General features: G+C 42.2%; 1 non-coding gene across 1 annotated transcript; it reads right to left on the reverse strand.

Annotated features, from left to right (window-relative positions):
- Nucleotides 1–15,738: 15,738 nt before the first annotated feature.
- Nucleotides 15,739–15,813, reverse strand: Trnat-ugu (transfer RNA threonine (anticodon UGU)). The gene has a single exon. It is a non-coding gene; the product is annotated as a tRNA-Thr (tRNA).
- Between the last annotated feature and the right edge of the window lie 1,087 nt (nucleotides 15,814–16,900).

Consider the following 16,900-nt stretch of genomic DNA (forward strand, 5'->3'; position numbering starts at 1 on the left):
ACGGTTTGCTTCCACGTTACAGCTCATTTTCTCCGACTTGTTAATCATGGAAAACACACAAGAACAGAACATTAGAAGCATTGGAAGCATGGGAAAATGCACTCTTGGTGACGGCTCGTTGGGACATTCTGTTTACCGTTAGCGGACCCACACTGATTTGTACCTGCATTCTTCCAGTTGCCATCACCCATCCCAAACTACGAGTGTACTTAAAACCCTTGTGCACAGGGCGCACACGGTGTCGGATGCAGAGAATTTGCCTAAGGAACTTGCACATTTAAGAACGGTGTTCAGGGAGAATGGTTACTCGACCCGGCAAATTAACAGGGCCTTCTCAACTAGAGCCAGGAACCGGAAAGTGGATAAAGAAGAGAGTGCGCCAGCCAAGTCTCTAGCTTTTCTTCCCTTCGTTGGTAATATCTCTTTTAAAATAGCGAGGATTCTTAATACTTTTCATGTGAAAGTTGTTTTTCGTCCGCCTTCTAAGATTTCAGATTTGCTGGGTTCGGTGAAGGATGATCTGTTGCTGCGGAAGGCGGAAATTTATAAAATACCGTGTCAATGTGGTATGGCCTATATAGGACAGACAACACGTACTGTGGAAGAGCGTTGTACAGAACATCAACGTTGCACTCGTCTACTGCAACCCAGTAAATCTGCAGTTGCAGAACATTGTATTTCTAACGGACATTCAATGGAGTACGACAAAACTTCGATTTTGGCCACAGCAACAACTTTTTGAGACTCCATTATTAAAGAATCCGTTGAAATACGCATTGCTGGAAATTTAATGAACCGGGACAGTGGTTACCAATTGAATAATGCATGGAATCCCGTCATCACAGAAATTTTCTCGAGACGAAGACGCCAGAAGACATCGATAGCTGCGGCCAGCGACAATTCCGACGGCAGCTGATTACTGCAGTTCCACCAGCGAGGGCGCTGTTGCTGGGCGGTGTGGTCCTTCTGTCTCCACGACTGCAACGCTTGCGCGGCAGTACTATCAGCGCACTATATAAGACGGAACGGAGAACGTCTTCGTCAGTCCTCGTTCGGCTCACCTGAAGATGGCTGGCAGTTGTCCAGCCGAAATATCGTGCGAAGAAGTTTACGACGACCGGCTGCAAGCCCGAAATCTATTTGAACAATTGATTCGCCGGGAAAAATTTCAAATTTTACATGCACTCTTGGTGACGATTGGTTACGTTGTGCACCGCCAGTGTTTTATTCTACTTGTCCTTTTTGCCATGCGATGTACGTCATTGCTTGTTTGCAGGTGAAATTAAATGTTCAAGCGATCAGTACGACCGTTCCAAGCACACGGGTTACTACACAGACTTAATCGCAGACTTGGCTTTTGAAATGGCAGTGTACACAAATACGGAGATGGCGAATCCCATTAGCTGACGACAAGACGGTAGCATTCCGCGCGGTGACGGATGGATTGGTAGAGATGGAGGGGTCTAGAGGAATGTTCGAGACTATACTTGATCTGTGGCGTAATGGTTGCTGTGACCTCACGTTTTGGTGGGTATTTTGAATTGAATTTCTGTGTATCATTACATTCCACTGATCATAATCTCACTGGTGTATATAGAAAGTAATTTGTTAGTCTTTGGGCAGTGAAACAAAATGTTCAAATGTGTGTGAAATCTTAGGGGACTTAACTGCGGAGGTCATCAGTCCCTAAGCTTACACACTACTTAACCTAAATTATCCTAAGGACAAATACGCACACGCAAGCCCGAGGGAAGACTCGAACCTCCGCCGGGACCAGCCGCACAGTCCGTGACTGCAGCGCCCAAGACCGCTCGGCTAATCCCGCGCGACGCAGTGTCTGAAATTGCTTTTCAAGTAGTAGCAGCATCGCGAAATATGAGGCAAGTGAGGGGCAATTCCGCTCCTGATTGTGAAGATGTGGAAAGTAGAGGAAATGTGTGCCAACGTATTCCACACGTCCGTTTCACTAGTGTGGAATTAGCTGATGAATTCAGGGAATCAATAAATATCATCAGTTTTGCTAGACAGTACAGTTTAATTGTTTGGTATCCTACATCTAGCGTTCATGGCAACGACATGACATTTTCGAAGGTTTCGAAGAAACGGATGAGCGATGTGTGTATGTAGCGCTGTGCCAAGGATCGTGTGTAGCGGTCTGTTCGTTAGAGGGACGTGGTTTGAGAAATCAAGGCATTCATTATTTCTTTCTAAATTTTTTTGTTTAAAATCCTCTATTTGGCTTGCTGTTCATGACATAGAAACTGAACGTAAAATTTTTACAGACTGGTATTCGTTTTGCCGGGAAGTTCGTTCGGTTTTTTTTATGAGAACATGGAATTATTATAGGAACTGACGAACCGCAACTTGTATTTCAAAAAGAGGTGAGAGAGAGCATGGTGTTGTTGGAACAAGGATGTAAGGGGCAGTTGTTTCAGGGAATAACTCTTCTCCAGACATGATTTTTAAGATAAGTGAAGATAGGACAGCTTGTTCTGGTTTAATTAGTAAAAAAGTTATATAGCAGGTGAGTCAATCATAATATCAGATGGGTGGGCTGATTACAAGGGATTAGTCGAAATTATAGGTGTAAGGTGCAATTTTCGATGAGGTATCGAAGGAAACGAATGCCATCACGAATGTACGGTGCTTGGTTCATCCTATCGTATGTCAATATGCGTGATGCTCTTCGCAGTATCCTAGTTGTATTTACGACTTTGCCGATACTTGGACTATGTGGTTCAATTATGAGTTATTAGTAGAAAACTGTAGGAGATATTAGTAGGAATGATACATTGGCTGACAACGTACTAACAACTTAACGTTATCAATTTGTTAAAAAATAACTCTGAGCACTATGGGACTTAACATCTGAGGTCATCAGTGCCCTAGACTTAGAACTACATCAACCTAACTAACGCAAGGACATCACACACACCCATGCCCGAGGCAGGATTCGAACTTGCGACCGTAGTAGCAGCGCGGTTCCGGACTGAAGCGCCTAGAACCGCTCGGCCACCCCGGCCGGCTTCAGTTAGTTCGTTGTGATACTTGTTTGTCTTTGTTCGATTTAAGAGGAATTATTTATTGGAAATATTTCGCCGTTTCCGAATATAATATGAGCTACGTTTACTCGGGAAGCAAATTTTATTGCCGAGAGTCATGGGAGCCATTGTTAAAGCAGCAGACTTTGGAAAACAGCTGGGCCTGTAAGTATTTTCTAGTTTAATTTTTTGTATGATAGCTTAGACTCTTTCGTTTAATGGCATTGTATTTTTGCAGTTATAGGGGCTGTGATTTTCCGAACAAAAGAGTACATACGTGTTCATAGAATTTCGTCAAAGAGATCATAAAAATGAATAGTTGGATTTTCGTGAATACATTTTTATGATCTCTCTGACGAAATTCTATGAACACGTATGTACTTTTTTGTTCGGAAAATCATAGGACCCAGTTCTATCCATGGCAGAAATGTACCTTAAAACAGTACATAAATATTTATATCACAATCCTAAACTTCCAATTAGAACTATTACGAAATATAACTCCATTTTTAATAAATCAGTTTTATGAAATTAAAAAAAATGTATTTAATATCATACCAGTCTGCAGCTGATCATTCCATTATTACATATATCTCCAATGCCAAATAATGTTAATATAAGACAGACAGACAGGGGTATACTTGCAGTCAAGTCACAACTCACATATCGATATGATGCCACAACGCCAAAGATCTTCACTACATCTTTGACTGAGAAACGATTGTGGTAGTACCACTTTAGCCCATAGAGGGCACACTGAGTATACATCGTCTGTACAGTTATTTTTAAAGCTTTTAATTGATATTTTATACAATATTTAAGTTGTTCCGTGGTTGTAAAGAGATATTTTATACATAACAATTTTTATGTTATTATTGTACTTTGTCTTTTTTTTACGTTTTGACGATTATGTGAACCCGTTTTACACTGATTGGTTCACATGAGGTAGAGAGAGAAGAGATGGAGCATCTTCGTATTTAAACGTATGCCCGTCAGTTGCTGGCGCCAGTTGACATCACAGTAGCTGAGAAGAGTGCTTCACCTACCGTCTTCGAAGGTTGCCATGGGTATAACAAGTCTTATTGTATTTTATCCTTATAAGCATTTTGTCATATTTTATTGTCAATCTATTAAGGTTTCTATTACTTTCTAAATTAAATTAGAGGTCTGATGATGGTCATATGATATGACCGAAACAGGTCACCTATGTTCTTGAAGTATACGTGGTGTGATCAAAACTCAATTTTTGAAAGAAAAATTTTAAAATTTTTGATCACTGTTCCAAAAATGTTTATTAAAATTGGACAAAAACTGTGTTATATTTTAGGACACAAATGTAAAACTATCCAAGAAATCAGTGCTACTGTCTGCTAATAGGCTTAGGAACGAGACTATTAGTGGTACAATAAAATAATTTTAAAAAATTTAAGTCTGGTTGCAGTATTTCCTACAGTGCAATCGTAGCTGGTCTGCGATATCATGGATACTGCCCCTAAGATGAAGTTGGTGCCATACATTTTCTATCGTTGACAGATCTGGCCGTCTTCCTGTCAACTGGAGTACCTAACATCACCAAGACAGCTCGTAGAGACACTGCCATGTTTTTTTTATTTTATTTATGGTTCAAAAAATGGCTCTGATCACTATGGAACTTAATATCGGAGGTCATCACTCCCCTAGAACTCAGAACTACTTAAACCTAACTAACCTCAGGACATCACACACATCCATGCCCGAGGCAGGATTCGAACCTGCGACCGTAGTGGAAGAGCGGTTCCAGACTGAAGCGCATAGAACCGCTCGACCACACCGGCCGGCTATTTTATTTTATTTTTTTTTTTTTTTGTTAGTACGGCTCACATGCAGTTTAAAATTACAGGTATATAACATCAGTAACACTGTATATGACAGGGACATCAAAATACAAAACTACGTATAAAACTACCTAAATGTCCATATCTAGGTTCTTAGCTTTCATGACATCGCTCCAACTCCTCTGGTAGGAACGCAAGGAGCATTCATCTCTAATGTGCTTGATCGACCGTTTCGGCGCCCCACAGTCACAAGCCGGAGACCCCGTAGCACCCGTTCCTAAAGAGAGACCGCGCATCGTCCATACCCAGTGCGACCTCTGTTGAATTTGACCCACCGCTTCCTATCGAGTTCTGTACCAGCAGCATCACAGTTATACTTTCGGAACCACTCATGTTCTTCACGATTTTCAATAACTGACTGCTCTGGTCCTACAGCACCCTGCACCCTGCTGTACTGGCATCTAGCTGTTCGGCTTGCCGTAATGATGGGTTTCTTGAACGGCGTATGTTTCGACGTAAACTTGGTACGTCTTCCTGTATGGGTAATTCTCAGGTAGCTTTCGGTATTCCCTAAGCAAGGCCTCGATTCTGCGGATTGCGGACGGATAGATGTTGCTCATCATAGGAAGCCAATAAATCGGAGTTGGTCAGATTGCCCCAGTTATTAACCGCACAGTGTCATACAACTGGACATCAATCAATTTGACGTGGCAACTGTTTAGCCACACCAGGGCAGAATACTCGACTGCTGAGAAGACCAGCGCAATGGATGATGTGCGCAAAATATCTGCTGAAGCTCATTCCATACAATTTTTGAACAATATTGTTACGAATTTTTATCTTGGCAGCTGTATTTTCAAGACGTTTTCTGTATGAAACGATGCGGTCAATGGTGACATCGAGGTACTTAGGGTACTTGTTATGGCAAAGAGTGTGGTTCAAATGGCTCTGAGCACTGTGGGACTTAACATATATGGTCATCAGTCCCCTAGAACTTAGAACTACTTAAACCTAACTAACCTAAGGACATCACACAACACCCAGTCATCTTCGAGGTAATTCATCACGTTTGAGAACAATATATGTTCCACAATCCTGCTGCATATGATGATATGGGTCTGTAATTTAGTGGATTACTCCCATTACCTTTCTTGAAAATTGGTGCGACCTGTGAAAGTTTCCAGTCTTTGGATGCGGATCTTTCGTCGAGCGAGCGGTTGTGAATGATTTTAAGTATGGAGGTATTGCATCAGCTTACTCTGAAAGGTACCTAACTGGTTTGCGGTGTTGGAGCTAAACACTTGCTTTTATTAAGTGATTTCAGTTGCATCACCACTCGGAGGATATCTACTTCTATGTTACTCATGTTGGCAGCTGTTCTTGATTCGAATTCTGGAATATTTTCTTCGTCTTCTTTTTTGAAAGCATTTCGGAAGGCTGTGTTTAGTAACTGTGCCTTCGCAGCACTGTCTTTGATAGTATGTCCATTGCTATCGCGCATAGAAGGCTTTGATTGTCTCTTGCCGCTAGCATAATTTACATACGAGCAGAATCTCTGTGGATTTTCTGTCAGGTTTCGAGACAAAATTCCGTTGTGTGAACTATTATAAGCATCTCGCATTGAAGTCCGTGCTAAATTTCCAGTTTCTGTTAAAGATCGCCAGTCTTGGCGATTATGCGTGCATTTCAATTTGGAATGATTTTTCGTTGTTTCTGCGACCGTGTTCTGACCCGTTTTATGTACCAGAGAAACACGATGTCATCTTTTAGTTATTGTTGATTTTTATGGCATTTCATTCGCTCCCTATTCTAATAACTATGTTACAAATCAACATAAATGATACTATTCGCAGCGATCCGATACCGAATTCAGAAGTGTAGCTTGCTGGCCGCTTGGCGCACTGCTGTCACATTGAGTAACAAAAGCGAGACGGAGTGCCGCCACGTCTATGTTACACTGTGGTGTCTTTGCTGTACCCCCAGAAGTATACCATATCTGTACACATATCATGTTCTTAGGCACATCAAATCAACAGTCGATGTAAACAAACGTATCTCCCATCTCGTATTTAGTTTAACTGGTAGATCCGCAAGGATCGAAAAAGAGTAACCTTTCTCGTATAACATGTAAAGGAGGGGTTTTCATAAAGTACGTACAATGTAAAGAGCTTATATACAATGTAAAGCCTTTAGTAAACTGCATAATCACAAAAATGTTACAATTTATGACTCGTAAAAGTTTTATAAATTATTTAATGAAAAAAACTTATATTTCAGGGCACAAAAGTAAAACTTTCCAAGGAATCAACTCTATGGCTTCACACAGGCTCGGTCCCGAAACTAGTAACGGTACAATAAAACTATTTCTAAAATCACAGTGTAATTTACGAAAATAGCTGGTTGTTCTTTGAAAATATTCACCACGTAACAAATTTCGTATAAATTGATTCTGAGCTAGTTAATTAATGGAAATATGAAGAGAAAACTGGTTTCTTCGTTTTGAATCACCTATAGGTGCAAGTAAACCCATCTAGAGTTGATTCAGTACTTGCGTTGTCAAATAAACGCTTAACTGCGTGCGCTCTGCTGGCTAGTTCGTGACGATGGAAACACGCAAACTTACTGGTCTGTTTAAAAAGTAAAAAAGTAATAAAATCTTTAGGAAAAAAATGTATTACGTGTGTCCGTGAATTGTGTAAGAGTTACGATTACCTCAGACGAGATACAAACGAGAAACAAGTTAAACAACTTTTTTTCCTTCATCAGCTAACAACACTCCAGAGGAGGAACTTTGTGTAACATTTACTGCCACATCTGGCGAGAGATTAATTAAGTGGCACCGAAGCGAATGCAAGAATGGAAATCCCGCAGCATCAGTTGAGTGGCAATTCTGATTTTTCGCAGTCTGCGAAGGAGCAATTCTTTTGACTGCTGTATAATGTATGTGAAAGATGAAATCACGGCAACGACAGCCGGCTAAGAACCCATCTTCAAGGCTGATTAACGATAAACAGGCTTCGTACGACTGTCGCTTAGAGAACCAATCGGAATAATGACGGTATATTGGTAACGTAAGAGTGCTGCAACTGTTTATGGAGTTTCCTTGGCAGTTTATCTGGATCCTCGCTAGGGTGCTCAACTCTTCGTAATAAATGATAGCTATAATATTTATTTCCCTGCGAAACAACTGGTAATGAACGACACCTCCATAATCCCTAAAGACATAATTCATCTTCTTCCGCGTATGGCCAACAGACGTTTGTAAGAGGTATTGTCCTTCTGTTAGAACCTACCAGATCATTTCATTTTCTGGTGGTGTACATAAGCACACTTTCCGGTCGGCAGTGGAGGTGTACCACGTTTTTCACATTACTCTTAATGCTCGAGAAAAGTTGTGCCAATAGTCTCCCGCTCCTTTCAGACGCTTTCTCTTAAAGTGTGAGGTACCCGTAAAGAACTACAGGGTTATCCAAAGCTTAGTTAACAGTTTCAAATGTCATAATTCACGGGATAAAGCAGGCAGAGAGGTAAAACTTGACACACATGGCCGTAATGACATTAGGTTTTATTTAAACCAAAAACTAGTACAAAAATCATCCGACAGATGGCGCTGGACAATAACAAGTCAGTTGCGCAGAGTGAGAATCGTGTATAAGTGAGCTGTAGTGAGAGAGGGAGTCAGATGCGTCAGCAATCGCGACTTGTTCACTTTATCAGAAAACGAACTTCTTCTTCTTGCGTTATGGCCTCTGTAGGACCACGGGTAGCCCCTTCGTGGACTGCATTTTCCTCTTCTTCTCCCACAACCGCTTCATTCTCTCTATTCTTCCCTCCCGCTCTTCTTCCGAGATCTTCAGCGTCCGTTTCTCCTGTCGACTCCACTGGTGAGACTCTAATCTCTTCCTATATTATTCTCTGTCATTGACCTCCGGTATAGTGGTCGGTGTATATTTGTACCTCCAATTTTCCTTTCCTTCGACCTTGATCCCCAATTACAACCAGTCCTTCCGAAGTTCAACAAGCCACTTGGTTCCTGACTTTCCCCTTGTCCTCCCTGTTGTATCCCACACTCTCTTCGTTATTCTGTCCATACTCATCGTAACTACATGTCCAGCAAAACCTTGCTCTTTTGAGTCTGATTTCCCCCGATATTGTTCTCATGTTCCGGTACAATTCTTCCCTAGGTCTTCGCATCCACCTCTTTTGGGACCTAGTATTTTTCTCAGTGTTTTTCTCTCTTCTTTCTCTATTTGTTCTGCCCATTTCTTCCTAGTGTCATCGTCTCAGTAGCATAGAATATTGCATTCCTCACCATTGCCTTGTAGTGGCTTATCTTTGCCTCTGTGGATATATTCTTTTTATTGTATATCTCTCTCGTCATGCAGAAGGCTGGCCTCATTTTCTTTATCCTCTCCTGTTCCTTCCTGTTCTAAATTCTCCCAGGTATTTAAATTTGACCACCATTTGCAGAGTGCTTTCCGGTGTTTCCCAGTCTGCAGTGGTATTTAATGTCTTTGTCTTGTTATAGGAAATCCTCAGTCCCACCTTCCCGACTACCTTACTTAAGTTGACGAGTTGTATCTTTGCGTCTTCTTCCGTCTCACTTACTATTGCTATGTCGTCTGCAAAGGTTAGGCAGTCCACTTGAGCCCTGTTGTCCTTTTTGTCCCCCCACATGGGACTTTGATATCCCCATTTCCTCGTTTATTGCTCTCCACCGCCTGATCACTTCGTCCAGCGCTATACTGAACAACAATGGTGACAATCCATTTCCCTATTTGACACCAGTCTTGATCTCAAATTTTTCTGACAATGCTCGTCCGAATCTCACGCACTGCTAGTGAAGCTTTACGATCCTATTCGAACTGGTAAAGATCCTGGTACAAGCGTCGCTCTTACGAAAACGATCACTAAGTTCGAAGCCAAGCGTTGTTTAGACTATAGACACGGCGACCAGACGCAAGAGTTACTGCTTGTAGGATAATTCTGGAAGAAATGGAGTTTCAGTGGGCTCATCTCTGCCTGGTGAAGTCAGTGTTCGTGAAATCGCACGTCGCTCAGGCATTCCACGCACTACTGCCTCGAGAGAACTAAGGCAAGCCCTCCAATGTTCTCCGTACAAAATCCAGCGTCATCATGAACTTAGCCACCGGTTTCGTGGCGCGGAGAGCACTGGCGATTTGGGTACTTCAAAAAGATGAGGGGAGGTTACTGTAGGTCGTCTGTCATGTTGTGGACAGAGGAACCCCATTTCAGTGTCCGAGAGCCTGTCAACGCGCACAACTGCAGAATTTGGCTTACTGAAAATCCTACACTGTGGTGGAAACCCCGTTGCATGACGCGGAAACCACGGCGCAGCGTGGATTTGCCACATGAAAGGTGACCAGAGCCTTTTTCTGCGAGGAAATGAGAGGTGATACTTTTTAAACTGTCATCGCGACGGGTGCGAGGTATGCCGTTGTGTTACAGAATCGCATCATCTCTGGGCTGGCTGATAAATACCTGCTGGCTGGTACGATTTTCATGTAGGATGGCGTTCCGCTCCATATTGTGAAAGAACTCTCACGCACACAGATGACACTGCCACTAAAGCAGAGTTATTAAACACGGTTTTCCGAAACTCCTTCACCAAAGAAGACGAAGTAAATTTTCCTGAATTCCAATCAAGAACAACTGACAAGCGAGGAACTTAGAAGTAGATATCCTTGGTGTAACGAAGCAGCTTAGATTACTTAATAAAGGCAAGGCCTCCGGTCCAGATTGTAGACCAGTCAGGTTCCTCTCAGACTATGCTGATAAAATAGCTCCATATTTAGCAATTATATACAACCACACGCTCACAGAAAGATCCGTACCTAAAGACCGGAAAATTGCTCAGGTCACACCAATACCCACAAAGGGAAGTACGAGTAATCTGCTGGCCTATATCACTAACGTCGATTTTCAGTAGGGTTTTGGAACATTATGAAGTACCTCGAAGGTGCCGGCCGCTGTGGCCGAGCGGTTCTAGGCGCTTCAGTCTGGAACCGCGTGACCGCTACGGTCGCAGGTTCGAATCCTGCCTCGGGCATGGATGTGTGTGATGTCTTTAGGTTAGTTAGGTTTAAGTAGTTCTAAGTTCTAGGGGACTGATGACCACAGCAGTTTAGTCCCATAGTGCTCAGAGCCATTTTTTTTTTTTTTTTGAACCTCGAAGAAAACGATTTATTGACACATAGTCAGCACGGTTTTAGAAAATATCGTTCTTGTGAAACACAACTAGCTTATTAGACTCATGAAGTAATAAGTGCTATCGACACAGGATGTCAAATTGATTCCATATTCTTAGATTTCCAGAAGGCTTTCGACACCGTTCCTCACAAGCGTCTTCTAACCAAACTGCGTACCTACGGAGTATCGCATCAGTTGTGCGACTAGATTCGTGACTTCCTGTCAGAAAGGTCACAGTTCGCAGCAATAGACCGAAAGTCATCGAGTAAAACAGAAGTAATATCCGGCGTTCCACAAGGAAGCGTTGTAGGCCCTCTATTGTTCCTGATCTATATTAACGACATAGGAGAAAATCTCAGTAGCTATCTTAGATTGTTTGCAAATGATGCTGTCATTTACCGTCTTGTAAAGTCATCAGATGATCAAGGATTTAGATAAGATATCTGTATGGCGCGAAAAGAGTGAAATTATTCACATGAGTACTAAAAGAAATCAGCTAAATTTCGTTTACGCGATAAGTCACAAAAATCTGAAGGCTGTAAATTCCACTAAATACTTAGGAATTAGAATTACAAATAACCTAAATTGGAACGATCACATAGACAATATTGTGGGTAGAGCAAACCAAAGATTGCGATTCATTGGCACAACACTTAGACTGTGCAACAGGTGAACTAAAGAGACTGCTTACACCACGCTTGTTCGCCCTATTCTGGAGCTCTGCTGTGCGGCGTGGGATCCGCATCAGGAGGGACTGATGAATGATATCGAAAAAGTACAAAGAAGGGCAGCTCGTTTTGTATTATCGCGAAATAGGGGAGATAGTGTCACAGACATGATAAGTGAATTGGAGTGGCAATCATTAAAACAAAGGCGTTTTTCGTTGCGACGGGATCTTCTCATGAAATTTCAATCACAAGTTTTCTCCTCCTATTGTGAAAACATTCTGTTAGCACCCACCTACACAGGAAGAAATGATCATCACGATAAAATTAGAGAAATCAGGGCTCGCACAGAAAAATTTAAGTGCTCGTTTTTCCCGCGTGCCGTTCGAGAGTGGAAGGGTAGAGAGACAGCTTGAAGGTGGTTCATTGAACCCTCTGCCAGGCACTATTGTGAATAGCAGAGTAATCACGTAGATATAGATGTAGATGTGGTGAGGATCGCGTGCTGAGCCTCCACTTCCGTCATGCTTGCCCTTCCAAGTCCCGAGACCTCAATCCGTGTGATAATTGCTTGTGCTGAAGCCGCAAGTCTACCGCGATCGTCCGATCTCATTACGGATGCTGAAAGACAACATCTGACAGCAATTTCTCACCATATCTACTGATACGCTGTGCGGTGCTGTTCACAACATTGTTCTGCGACTACATGTATTGTTGATCACTGACGACCGACATGCTGAGCGTTTGCGGTAAAGAACATCGTCTTTGTTAAAAATCAATTGTTGTGCTAATTATTGATTTTGTATCATATGAAGCGCCGTCTATTGGCCATCCTGTGCAGTTACTTTTGGTTGCCATAAAACCCCATGTCATTTAATGTATGGGTGTCAATATTTTGCTCTTTAACTGCGTTATTCCGTAAAGTATTGAATTTTCGAATGCTAACGGACTTCTGGGTCATCTTGTACATCCGTACTCTGCAAACCAGAGTGACATGTATGGCAGAGGGTACCTAGCTTCGTACAACATGCTAAGGGTTTCTTCCCATTCCAGTCGTGTATGGAGCGAGGGGAGGTTGACGCCTTAAGTGCCTTCATGTGCAATGTAATTAGCCAAATCTGATATTTGCGGCGATATATATAGAGCTGAAGAGTATTTCTAGATTCTTCTTTTACAAAGGATTCTCCAAACTGCGAAAGAAGGATTTCTTGAGGTAGCTGGTACCTACCCTCAGGCGTCTGTCAGTTTAGGATGTCAGTGTCTCCGTGAAGTCTCCCGTGTATCAAACAAACCTATGACCATTCGTGTTGCCGATCTTTGAATACGTTCTACACGCATAAACCAAAACGTTCCGACCACTGGCCACCGAGACGTTGAAGGCCGCCTGGTGATTTCGGGCACGCAACGCGGTAACAGAAGCTCCTCTGTTTCCATTTTCTTCTGCATATACTATTACTTTCAGTTTATAGTCAGCATCATTTTTTTCCATCACCAAACTAGCTGCTAACAAAACCATCGCACTATTACAGATAAAAGGAATCGCTTTCAGTTCTAGTTCACTGGCACCGTAGACTGCGATGACTCATCATGAGCTAGACAGTGTTCTGGGTTTGTGATCCCCGCAGCTCATGTTCATCGCATCGGTGCACTGCTGCTGCCAGTCGAAACCAATGTTGCCAAACACGGCAAGGTCTCCCGCGGCATCGAACATATGGCCGTTTGTAAGTCTGGCGGGAATTTTAAATTAAACACTGGACAGTTTTATATTAATTTCGAGTATAAGACGCACCTGAATTTTGGAGGCAACGTTTCGAAGAAAGAAGTGCGTCTTATAGTCTGTGAAATACGGCGCCTTTTCTCCTTATATGGTGCCATATGTTTGTTGTGCCTCCTCCCGTTTTAATCTTTTAAAACAAATGGATCGTCGCACTTCATAAAACGTTTCCAAAGTGGGGACAATACCATTCTGCAAAATTGCTGATGTACTAGGACGGCAGAATGAAACTACCTTACAGACAAGGGAAGGGGGGAGGTGTAACTCTTGCAAGTGCACGCGTACCGTCTAATAGGCCACGCCACACGGCAGTTGTCTTTGCAATGCTGTACCGATTCTTGTCATGTGCTTGTTGCTTCTTTCAGACTGTAGGTACTGTTATTAGAATTTTGCTGAACTCTTTTCCCAATGTCTATAATAATCCAATATTTCAAAGCAATGAAATTTTATGAATAAACATTTTTTAAAGAAGTTTTGTTTAGAAACCAACATTATAAGCATTGCTGCTGTGGCAAATGGATAAGCCGATCTTTTTACCTGGTTATTAGTAAAAAATGAAAAAACCTCTCATAACCGAGACCAGACATATTCAGAAAAATACCGCTTATTCAGAATTAATTTACCGGTATCATTCTTACCCGTCATTTTTCCCATCCCTGTGTGATCACTCCATTTCATATACCTACAAACTGATAGACCCAGGTATTTATAATAATTGACTAGTACCTGTTGTGCTTCCCTGATAATATAGTCGTAGAATTCTAGTTTTATGCGTTTTGTGATATGCTCAGTTTTACGTAGCTGGCTGGATATTTAAAGCACGTTACCAATCTTTGCAGCACACTGAAATGTTATCAAGGTCTGAATAATGCAGCTTTTGTGAGACAGCACTTAATTACAGAAAAATGCATTGCCAACAAATTGTCTGACTTTACTATTAATGTTGTTGTCAGGTCAGTAACAGATATAATTAACAGTAAGGCTCCCTCCCTATACATTACCCTGGGGCTGATGACTTTCCATCGAAGATTATATGCTGCCTTTTGTTTGATACCCCGTATCATTGCACTTTCGCTAATAAACGTGGATTTGGCACGCAGTCAATGTCCTTTCTCCAAGAAATCCGCCTGATTACCTTGATCCATGGCTTTCTGGATATCATGTGACGCAAACGTAGGTTGGGTTTCTCATTAACAACACTTTGCGTAAACCATGTAACATTCTCCTCGACAAAAAGGCATATACATGTCAGGTGAGTAGGACAGCCGACCAGTTGCAATAAATGATGGTATTCAATTGACCTTAACCAGGTTTAGATGGATTTAAACCTGTCTTCTTTAGAAGGACAAGAAATAAACTTCACATTAGCAGTCAGTTAGTAAAGCGATCTAACAACTCCACATGAAATGTGTCGGCAACGATCTGTACATCCATTTGATAAAGTTAAAGCCCCTAAAACTTTTACAAATGGATGTACAGATCGTTACCGGCAATTTTCATATGCATATGTTACATCGCTGTACTAATTGTTTGCTAACTTGAAGTTTGTTTCTTGTGCTTCTGAAGAAGAGGGATTAAAACCGTTGAAACCGTGGTTAAGGTTAACTGAATAGCACTACTTATTAGAACTAATTGGCTGTCTTATTCGCCTGGGCTGTCTTCTTCACTTCCTATGCTGTAACTGTTGCTGAATGCTGAAGTGCATTGCTAAGGTGCTATTTGTCTTGTCGTCTATCAATGCGACCTTGAACAGTGTTCTTATACTGTGACGAATTTGCTAGAAGCCAAAATGCAGCAGAAGGTTTGCACAGCTTCACGGAAAACAACATACAGGAATGTTTTGAGCTGTGGAAGGAACAAATGCAGGCTCGTTCCTTTAATGTCAAACACTGGGTACAGTCGGCCGCAGTGGACGAGTGGTTCTAGGCGCTTCAGTCCGGAACCGCACTGCTGCTACGGTCGCAGGCTCGAATCCTGCCTCAGGCATGGATGTGTGTGATGTCCTTAGGTTGGTTAGGTTTAATTAGTTCTAAGTTCTAGGAGACTGAAAACCCCAGATGTTAAGTCCCATAGTACTTAGAGTCATTTGAACCATTTTTGGGCACTGGGTACAACATCATCCTGTGGAAAATCACCCGTCCGCTGTCTATGCTGAACCTATTTAGAATTATATATTAATACCTTCAGCTGCTGACGGGCGTTGATATATATCAACGGGTACAGGTGAAAATGTGTGCCCCGACCGGGACTCGAACCCGGGATCTCCTGCTTACATGGCAGACGCTCTATCCCTCTGAGCCACCGAGGGCTGGGCGAGAGATTCACGATAAATGCAAACTAGGCAAGGGAGCAATACCGTAGAGGACTCTTTGTAAAATCGAACTGGGATTCCATCCGGACCTGGTGGTTTATTTCAAATCTTTCAGTTGTTTCTCTACGCAGGTGTGCTTATTAATATGTAGTCAATACCGGAGGTTGTCCGATGGTCAAATTGCGGTATATTTGAAAGATTCTCCTGTGTGAACGATTTCTTTAACTAATCATCTTGGGCTTGAAGCTCTTTTTTCCGTGTTTGCTTTAATAATATGTATGTTTTTGGATAGGGTCCGCCTTTAGCAAAACACAATTTTGTTTTTTAACCCAAACATGTTTCACTGCAGTATCAGCATTTTCAGTGGGCTTTTATTTTATGGCTTTTTACAACATGGTGTGGTTTTTCTGATGTGTTGCGTTTTTTGTTCCACAGTTTGTCATCTGCAACCACTTAGACGTTTTCTTTTTTCTCGCCTTTTGTTGGCCGCTGTGGGCTAGCGGTTCTAGGCGCTTCAGTCCGGAACCGCGCTGCGGTCGCAGGTTCGAATCCTGCCTCGGGCATGGATGTGTGTGATGTCCTTAGGTTAGTTAGGTTTAAGTAGTTCTAAGTCTAGCGGACTTATGACCTCAGATGTTAAGTCCCATAGTGCTTAGAGCCATTTGAACCATCTGAACCTCATCTTCATCACTGTCAAACACTGTACATTGAGTTGTCACTGTCACTGTTTCACTATTTAATTTAAAACTTCGGCATTCGTTTTCTTATCTTCAACTGCCGCACCAGACTGGTCAACGAGGGACTGAATAGTAGCGTTAGATTCCCTCAACGATTTTACGTAAGCCCAGGATTTTCTCGGGTTCTCTGGTAGATCTTCGCGCATAGATCTTTTCACGACCCACGAATCTCTTCTAACCTTCGATTGTCATCATTTATGCTGTCCCTTTTGAACCGAGAGTGCAGCAGCCTCTGCTTCCTCGGAACCAGCCGAATTTCGTTATTAAACCATGGTGGATCTTTTACATCCTTTATCCACGTCCTAGGCACATAACTCTCCAGATTCCTATTTACAATCTGCCTAAACT

This window comes from Schistocerca gregaria, chromosome 2, assembly GCF_023897955.1.
Source record: "Schistocerca gregaria isolate iqSchGreg1 chromosome 2, iqSchGreg1.2, whole genome shotgun sequence".
Lineage (NCBI taxonomy): Eukaryota > Metazoa > Arthropoda > Insecta > Orthoptera > Acrididae > Schistocerca > Schistocerca gregaria.